The sequence below is a fragment of the Oncorhynchus clarkii genome, chromosome 5 (assembly GCF_045791955.1).
Source record: "Oncorhynchus clarkii lewisi isolate Uvic-CL-2024 chromosome 5, UVic_Ocla_1.0, whole genome shotgun sequence".
NCBI classification, from domain to species: domain Eukaryota; kingdom Metazoa; phylum Chordata; class Actinopteri; order Salmoniformes; family Salmonidae; genus Oncorhynchus; species Oncorhynchus clarkii.
The window spans coordinates 77,909,174-77,918,891 of NC_092151.1; the positions used below are offsets into that span (position 1 = coordinate 77,909,174).

At 44.1% G+C, this 9,718-nt stretch overlaps 1 non-coding gene and 1 pseudogene across 1 annotated transcript; both read right to left on the minus strand.

The window, feature by feature from the left end:
- The window catches only part of LOC139409765 (aquaporin-4-like), a 14,983-nt pseudogene extending 14,042 nt beyond the window's left edge, over positions 1-941 (minus strand).
- Positions 942-8,919: 7,978 nt separating this feature from the next.
- LOC139410344 (small nucleolar RNA ACA64) lies at positions 8,920-9,046 on the minus strand. Its single transcript, XR_011634505.1, has one exon. It is a non-coding gene; the product is annotated as a small nucleolar RNA ACA64 (small nucleolar RNA).
- Positions 9,047-9,718: the final 672 nt, after the last annotated feature.

Sequence of the window (9,718 nt, forward strand, 5' to 3'; positions counted from 1 at the left end):
ACATGGTGAAGATGAGTTCGAAGGTGATGGCCCACAGAGATACTGGTGTTCACCTGGGGAGAGTCACATGACCTTGGTTAGCAAACCAGACAGGATGTAAGGCACGTGCAGTAGACTTGAGGACAAGGGCTAAATCCCAAATGCCACCCCTTTCCCTATGTAGTGCACTACTTTTGACTAAATGAAAAAACTCTTTGGCCCTTTAAAAACCTGCTGTATGTAAAATATAGTATGCTATTGCTGGGAAAATAAATACATGTGACTCTGGATGACAACATAATGATGTTTGTTTCCAACATTAGGGCTGTTTTCCTAAAGAAATGAAATCTGCTTTGTGTTTTTGTTTTGTTTCCTTGCCACGATACTAACATGTATCGTGATACTGTTTTTATCCCGGGCCAACTTTTGACCAAGCCCATAGGGCTCTGATTAAAAGTAGTGCACTATGTAGGGAATAGTGTGCCATTTTAGACTCGGACAATGACTACCCATAACAACTTCAACTTTGAGTTCCTCTTCAGTGATGATGACAGCTAACATGACAACTAATCAAGGTTAAAGTTCAGACTCTGTCTCCCTTCCCTCTTACTGATGTGACGCCCACCTCGACCCTGAGAACATCTGGAGTAACCCCGTAGAGCACAGCTGCACCCACCAATGCTCCCAGACACTGTGCCAGGCTGCCTTGGCCAAGCTGAGTCCCTGGGTCACCACCATGGCTGCGGTCACCGCAGGGTTAATATGAGCTCCACTCATGTGTCCAAAACACTTGACCAGGGTGGCAATGCTGATTCCGAAGCAGAGGGAGATGAGGACTAGGTCAGGGTGAGTGCTAGGTCAGGAGGACTAGGTCAGGGTGGGACAAAGATTATCATGGCTAGGAACTCTGCCCCCATGCAACGCCAGAACTCCTGCGTCAAGATCCCCTTGAAGGCGGCCATGACCCTGTCTCTATGACAACATGTAGGCCAGGAGGGAGAGGAGATGGGTCGGCACTGGTTGGTACAGCAAGGACACAGACACCAGGACCAATACGTCCTAATAAGGAGAGAGAGAGGAGAGAGAATGAGGGAGAGAGAGGAAAGAGGATGAGGGAGGGAGGGAGGGAGGGAGGCAGGGAGGGAGAGGAAAGAGGATGAGGGAGGGAGGGAGGGAGGGAGGGAGGGAGGGAGGGAGGGAGGGAAGGAGAGGAAAGAGGAAAGAGGATGAGGGAGGGAGGGAGGGAGAGGAAAGAGGATGAGGGAGGGAGGGAGGGAGGGAGGGAGGGAGGGAGGGAGGGAGGGGAAAGAGGAAAGAGGATGAGGGAGGGAGTGAGGGAGGGAGGATGAGGGAGGGAGGGAGGGAGAGGAAAGAGGTGAGGGAGGGAGGGAGGGAGGGAGGGAGGGAGGGAGGGAGGGAGGGAGGGAGGGGGAGGGAGGGAGGGAGAGGAAAGAGGATGAGGGAGGGAGGGAGGGAGAGGAAAGAGGAGGGAGGGAGGGAGACATCCAGCTTCACTCACTGGTAGTTTAGAAATATCTGTTTAATTTACACCAAACAACAAATGTGGCCCTGCATGTCCCTGTTTATAAAGGTGATGCCTCTGCTGTATCCATCAACATCCTGCTCAGTTTGGACAGAGAACAGGCAGATCATTGCTGATTATAATAGACTCTATTTATCCATAATGATGCATTTCCAGTTTCGCTGCCGTTCTAGTTCTAATCCTATTTTTTATGGAAATATTTTCCATTTGCAAAACAATATACAATCTCTTAATTCTGCTGGGGAAGGTTTTATTTTAAATCTCAGAAAACAAATATGTTAGTATTGGATGCTTTCAAAATAACACTATTATTCAAACACTATTATACACTAGAAGGATTGTTTGCAAAATAAAGTGTGAGGTCTCAAGATTTTACTAATAAGTGGGACCACATAACATGTCAAGAGGGATGGTCTGATTTCATAGACAAAGAAAAGGTGCTCCTGAACACCAGCCAAATTCTAGTAGTAGTTTTGTTTTGTTTGTTGAGTTTTATTTATTGTTTTTTTTGTGTGTGTGTTTATATATGCAATAGCTGTTTATGTCCTTTTGTAGTTTGTAATTTCTTGTTTGTTAGCTTTTGTGTGTCCACCAGGGTGGGGTGTTTTGGGGAGGTGTATTTTTAAATACAAATAATAATCAAATATATTATATACACTGAGTGTAAAAAACACTTGTTAAATCCAATTCAAATCAGTGTCTCTTAAATTGATCTGAGGCCGGGATCCATATTCAAATCGCCTAAAATGACCAACTCCGAGGATTAAAGAAAGGCGTTAAAATACTTGTATTTGGCACCAATAGCATCCACAATGGCAGCAGGGGGCGGTAAATCCCAGCAACAAATAAAAATGTATTCTGGTTTATGGACACATCTACAACCAGGATGTCAAATGTCTTGGGAACAAAAATATCTAAAGATTGGGACGCCATGAAATTAGATTGGACATATATGGCCACTTCTCCCCCTTTCTGTAATCTGTCCCATCTACATTATAATAATTTACTTCAATGTCTTTATCAGATACTTAACCATTTAACCATGTTTCCTGTACCCAAATGTCAATTGTGTCCATTTTTTAAATCATATTTTGCACATTTAGGTTAATTATCAAAAGCCCCCTACGAGATTTAAAATCAGATCATTCCCATAAGAGCTAACAGGCACAGGATCATCTGCAGCTATTTGTTGAGTGAGCTGAGGCTTTGCCAAGGTCTCTGGCCAACCACATGAGAGCAGAGCAGACTGAGCATTTGACAGACCTCCCTCCAGTTGCTGGATGCAGGGGCTGGTGTTGGAACTGGGAGAGCAGTGTTGGCAGAGCTGAGTCCACCCTGATGAAGCTCCCACCAAAGGAGTGGAGTTGCTGCAGGGGATCGGAGTGGCTGCCAATGCGCCATTCTGAGTATGCACAGCCTTGGTGTGGCTGCTGTTGCACGGTTGGGGCTGCCATGGGGGGCAGGAGTGTACGGCCTGTCCCGGGGATTGGAGTATGGAGGGTAACCAAAACTAGCCTAGGAGGGAGGTTGTGAGGAATTAAGGAGGGTGGCATCATGTGGTGCCCTACCCTCAACAGTGTTCTGCCAGGCCCTAGGGTAGTGGTCGGTGCTGTGTAGAGCTGGGCTGAGTTGAGGTGGGCCTGGTCTGGTAGAGCTGTGCTGTGATGGGCCAAGTCTGGTAGAGCTGTGCTGTGATGGGCCGGGTCTGGTAGAGCTGTGCTGTGATGGGTCGGGTCTGGTAGAGCTGTGCTGTGATGGGCCGGGTCTGGTAGAGCTGTGCTGTGATGGGCCGAGTCTGGTAGAGCTGTGCTGTGATGGGCCAAGTCTGGTAGAGGTGTGCTGTGTTGGGCCAAGTCTGGTAGAGCTGTGCTGTGATGGGCCGAGTCTGGTTGTGCTGTGCTGTGATGGGCAGAGTCTGGTTGTGCTGTGCTGTGATGGGCCGGGTCTGGTTGTGCTATGCTGTGATGGGCCAGCTCTGGTTGTGCTGTGCTGGGATGGGCCGGGTCTGGTTGTGCTATGCTGTGATGGGCCGGGTCTGGTTGAGCTGTGCTGTGATGGGCCGGGTCTGGTTGAGCTGTGCTGTGATGGGTCTGGTCTGGTAGAGCTGTGCTGAGGCGGGCCTTGTTTGGTAGCATGGGAGGGAGGTTATTGGAGGAATTGAAGAGGGTGGTGTGGCCGGCGATGTTCCAAACTCTACATGGGGTCTCTTTGACTGCTTATGGCTTGGGCAATGCTCCATTGCCTCTTTGTATAGGTGTACATTGTCGTAAAGGCAGTCCAGGCTGAGGCTGGGATGGTGGGCCAGGTGTACTTTGGGCCATAACACACAGCCCCGAGAGAGGCTGGCATTTACCCACTGGATGGTGGCAGGGTGAAGATGGTGGAGGTGGTGGTGGTTCTTGCTATAATATGGACTTGGTCTTTTACCGAATAGGGATATTGTCATGCCCTGATCTGTTTCCCCTGTCCTTGTATTTGTCTCCACCCCCTCCAGGTGTCGCTCATCATCCCCAGTGTATTTATCCCTGTGTTTTCTGTCTCTCTGTGCCAGTTCGTCTTGTTTGCCAAAGCAACCAGTCTTCTAGCTCCTATTTTTCCCAGTCTCTGTTTTTCCTAGTCCTCCTGGTTTTGACCCTTGCCTGTCCTGACCTCGAGACTGTCTAACGCCCTGTACTGTTTGGACCCTGACCTGGTTTATGAACTCTCGGCTGTACCCGACCTGCCTTTTGCCTACCCTTGTGTCATAATAAATATCGGAGCTCATCCGTCTGCATATGGGTCTCGCCTTGTGACCTTCTTCTGTATACCAACCCTACCTTGTCACAACACAACTGATTGGCTTGATCACATTAAGAAGGAAAGAAATTCCACAAATGAACTTTTATCAGGTTACTACATTTTTTTTACTACATGTGTTATTTCATAGTTTTGATAGCATGTAAAACAGACAACAAAAATGTGCAGTACCAGTCAAAAGTTGACAACCTACTCATGTTCTACATTGTAGAATAATAGTGAAGATATTTTGGCATTAATACATGTCACATATCAGTTTGAAAACAATGTAAAAAATGATATACAGTTGAAGTCGGACGTTTACATACACTTAGGTTGGAGTCATTAAAACTCATTTTTCAACCACCACAAACTATAGTTTTGGCAAGTCAGTTAGGACATCTACTTTGTGCATGACACATGTAATTTTCCAACAATTGTTTACAGACAGATTATTTCACTTATAATTCACTGTATCACAATTCCAGTGGGTCAGAAGTTCACATACACTAAGTTGACTGTGCCTTTAAACAGCTTGGAAAATTCCAGAAAATGATGTCATGGCTTTAGAAGCTTCTGATAGGCACCTGTGGATACCTGTGGATGTATTTCAAGGCCTACCTTCAAACTCAGTGCGTCTTTTCTTGACACCATGGGAAAATCTAAAGAAATCAGCCAAGACCTCATTGAAAAATTATAGACCTCCACAAGTCTGGTTCATCCTTGGGAGCAATTTCCAAATGCCTGAAGGTACCATGTTCATCTGTACAAACAATAGTACACAAGTATAAACACCATGGGACCATGCAGCCGTCATACTGCTCAGGAAGGAGAAGCGTTCTGTCTCCTCGAGATGAACGTACTTTGGTGCGACAAGTGCAAATTTGATCTAACTAGGCAAGTCAGTTAAGATCAAATTCTTATTTTCAATGACAGGAGCAGTGGGTTAACTGCCTGTTCAGGGGCAAAATGACAGATTTGTACCTTGTCAGCTCGGGGATTTGAACTTGCAACTTTCCGGATACTAGTCTAACGATCTAACCACTAGGCTACCCTGCTGCCCCAGTCCCAGAACAACAGCAAAGAACCTTGTGAAGATGGTGGAGGAAACGGGTCCAAAAGCATCTATATCCACAGTAAAATGAGTCCTATATTGATATAACCTGAAAGGCCGCTCAGCAAGGAAGAGGCCACTGCTCCAAAACCGCCATAAAACCGCCAGACTACAGTTTGCGAACGGCACATGGGGACAAAGATCGTACTTTTTGGAGAAATGTCCTCTGGTCTGATGAAACAAAAATAGAACTGTTTGGCCATGATGACCATCGTTATGTTTGGAGGAAAAAGGGGGAGGCTTGCAAGCCGAAGAACACCACCCATGAAGCATGGGGGTGGCAGCATGTTGTGGAGGTGCTTTGCTGCAGGAGGGACTGGTGCACTTCACAAAATAGATAGAATCATGAGGGAGGAAAATGGTGTGGACATATTGAAGCAACATCTCAAGACATCAGTTAGGAAGTTAAAGCTGGGTCTCAAATGGTCTTCCAAATGGACAATGACCCCAAGCATACTTCCAAAGTTGTGGCAAAATGGCTAAAGGACAACAAAGTCAAGGTATTGGAGTGGCCATCACAAAGCTCTGACCTCAATCCTATAGAAAATGTATGGGCAGAACTGAAAAAGTGTGTGCGAGCAAGAAGGCCTTACAAACCTGACTCCGTTACACCAGCTCTGCCAGGAGGAATGGGCCAAAATTCACCTAACTTATTGTGGGAAGCTTGTGGAAGGCTACCCGAAATGTTTGACCCAAGTTAAACAATTTAAAGGCAATGCTAGCCACTCAATATTAATTGAGTGTATGTACACTTCTGACCCACTGGGAATGTGATGAAAGAAATTAAAGCTGAAATAAATCACTATTATTCTACATTTCACATTCTTAACATAAAGTGGTGATCCTAATTGACTTAAGACAGGGAATTTTTACTCTGATTAAATGTCAGGAATTATGAAAAACTGAGTTTAAAGATATTTGGCTAAGGTGTATGTAAACTTCCGACTTCACCTGTCAATGAGTTAATTCAGCCGCATACAAACATGGTCTCTTTTTTGATTTCTTGATTAAGGCAGCTCCAAAATGCAGCTGTTTCAGCCTTGCTCAGTTCAGTGTGCTGTGTGGCTATATTGACAAAAAGCAGATTCCATATGGGATCAAATAGTGGGCTTTTGCACAGATGGGGCTCCATCTATGGCAGGACAGCGGGCAAGCCTCTGCAATCTAGTTATGAATGTGTCTCACTCTGCAATTGTCATTGTATGATACATTAAGACTGTCAGCATTTTATTACAGTATGATTTGGCCAATTTTGTATATTTGCCCTACATTTTTATTTAGAAATATATTTCTTACAAATACGTTTAAATGCATGTTAGAATATATTTTACTAAACATTTCCAAACACATAAAAAAATATATTAACCAAATTTATCGATTAATACATTTGAAAATATATTTTTTTATGTTTTTCAGAATGTATTTTGAAATACATGAAATACTTTTCCTGATATATTTAACATATATTGTGATATACAATGCCTTTGGACCCCTTGTCTTTTTCCACATTTTGTTACATTACAGCCTTATTCTAAAATATATTAAATCATTTTTTTTCCCTAATCACACAATACCCCATAATGACAAAGCAAAAACAAGTTTAGATTTTTTTTGCAAATGTATTAAAAATAAAAAACTGAAATATCATATTTACATAAGTATTCAGACCCTTTCCTCAGTACTTTGTTGAAGCACCTTTGGCAGCGATTACAGCATCGAGTCTTCTTGGGAATGACGTTACAAGCTTGGCACACCTGTATTTGGGAACTTCTCCCATTATTTTCTGCAGATCCTCTAAAGCTCTGTCAGGTTGGATGGGGAGTGTTGCTGCTCAGCTATTTTCAGGTCTCTCCAGAGAGATGATCGAACAGGTTCTAGTCCGCACTCTGGCTGGGCCACTCAATGACATTCAGAGACTTGTCCCAAAGCTACTCCTGCGTTGTCTTGGCTGTGTGCTTAGGGTGGTTGACCTGTTGGAAGGTGAACCTTCACCCAGTCTGTGGTCCTAAGTGATTTGGAGCATTTTTTCATCAAGGATCTCTCTGTACTTTGCTCCGTTCCTCTTTGCCTCGATCCTGACTAGTATACCAGGCCCAGACGCTGAAAAACATCCCCACTGCATGATGCTGCCACCACCGTGCTTTACTGTAGGGATGGTGCCAGGTTTCCTCCAGACGTGACGTTTCGCATTCAGGCCAAAGAGTTCAATCTTGGTTTCATCAGACCAGAGGATCTTGAATACTTATGTAAATAAGGTATTTCTGTTTTTAATTTTTTTTTTTTTATACATATGCAACCATTTCTAAAAACCTGTTTTCACTTTGTCATTATGGGGTATTGTGTGTGGTGAGGATTTACAATTTAAAAAACAAACAAGAATTAGAATAAGACTGTAACGTAACAAAATGTGGAAAAAGTCAAGGGATCTGAATACTTTCCAAAGGCACAGTAATTCTGTAATATATGCTGGAATGTATTTCAAATGTATTAAATATAATTATATGGGCAGTTTTTTATATTTCACATGTATCCCCAAACATTTATCTAAAACTATATTTTGTATGTATTTTTTTGCTGTATTCATTTAAAATAAGGCATTTTTTATGAATTGTATGAAGTGTGCCTTGGTCCTTGTTGTTTTACTGACTCAGTTGTATTGATGAGGGCACACTGCAGCATAAGATAAAGTAAAACAAAAGCAAGTGTTTCATATTGGACAAGTTTGGTTTGTCCCTCCTTTTCCAGTCTATTTTCTTCCATTCGTGACAAATGAATATGATCCTGATGTTTGACACCCGGACCAAAATTGTTTGTCTGTTTACATCATGATCAGAGTAACAGCACAGTCTTTACCTATTCTCCTGTGCACATGTCTAGGTATTTAGACTGGAACTGATGATGAAAGGACAGGACAGGCAGTCTCATCTGAGGGACAGGGGAGATAGGGAGGACAGAAAAAGTAATTGATAAACCTATCTTGATTACACCAGAATCTTTTGTAGCAGGATAAATATGAGTATGTGAAGTGGTGTGTCACATTCTTGTCCAGGCTGGTAGAAAGGAATGTAGGAGCAACAGGCTGTGGTGTTGTTGGCACTGCCCTCCTCTGTGGTGTTGTTGGCACTGCCCTCCTCTGTGGTGTTGTTGGCACTGCCCTCATCTGTGGTGTCCTCCCTCCAGTGGGCTGATAGCTGGTCCGGCCGGTAGGCAGCAAACAGCTGACCAAACAGCTGAGAGGCAGTGAGCCACACCCAACAGTGGGGGAAGCACACCCAACAGTGGGGGAAGCACACCCAACAGTGGGGGAAGCACAAGTTGGTCTCAACATGAACTGGTGGAGGGAAATATTACACCATTTCACCAAGGGGTAAGCAAGCAGTACAGAGAGTAAACTATTTATTTGAGAAATCAATTAAATAATCGCTGAATTGATGTAGATCTATAGTTCTACATAGCCATCATCATCGACCCAAAGAACAAGAGGTGAGAAACGTGCTAAGAGGTGAACAATTGTGGGACATGAGTTTAATCACACTGCTGTACAGAGCAGGCAATAAACGTAACGTACCACAGTACTGTAGGCCCAGTTGTCTCTCTCCAGACAACTGAGATATCTGAGGTGATTTTCAGACTGGGCCCACGTCACAGATATGATATCCAGAGGTAGTAAAGCTGGGTCCCTGAGCTGTTAGTGCTGTCGTGCCAATTCCTATGGTCGCAACTACAAGACAGCACAAACAGATGGCAAGACAGCACAAACAGATCTGGGACCAGGTTCTAGGTACTGTTGTAGTGTCTTAACCAGGATGTTAGCGAGAGTGTCCTGAGGCTTTCTGAGCTCCAGGAGGCTACAGTCCTTGGTGAGTTTGAAGACCAGGGTCAGGAAGCTGAACAGCTGTTTGTCTGCTGCCTTATCATCCTGCTCCTCCTCACTGACACAGAGACAGATATAGAGCAGCTGTTAGCACAGGTTATATAAGATTGTAATGAAAAGATAAATACCTACATCATGCATTGATAATGATTTTGGAAGCATACCTTTTAAAATATTTTGATAACTTAAAAGTTTGATTTATAAAAGAGTAAATGTTTCTCGATAAGGGGCAGCAGAGCATCTAGACAACGGCCAAACTGAACGCTCTCCACCTCCACATCCACAAACAGCCCACACACCTGGGCCCCGAGACGACGCAGACACACCTGTGGGTAAGGGTCAAAGGTTAGTTCAGGAAGGCATGGGGTACGTGTCAGTGATCTTATACCATATTTGATATTATATTACATTACATTTATTAATTCAGTCTTAT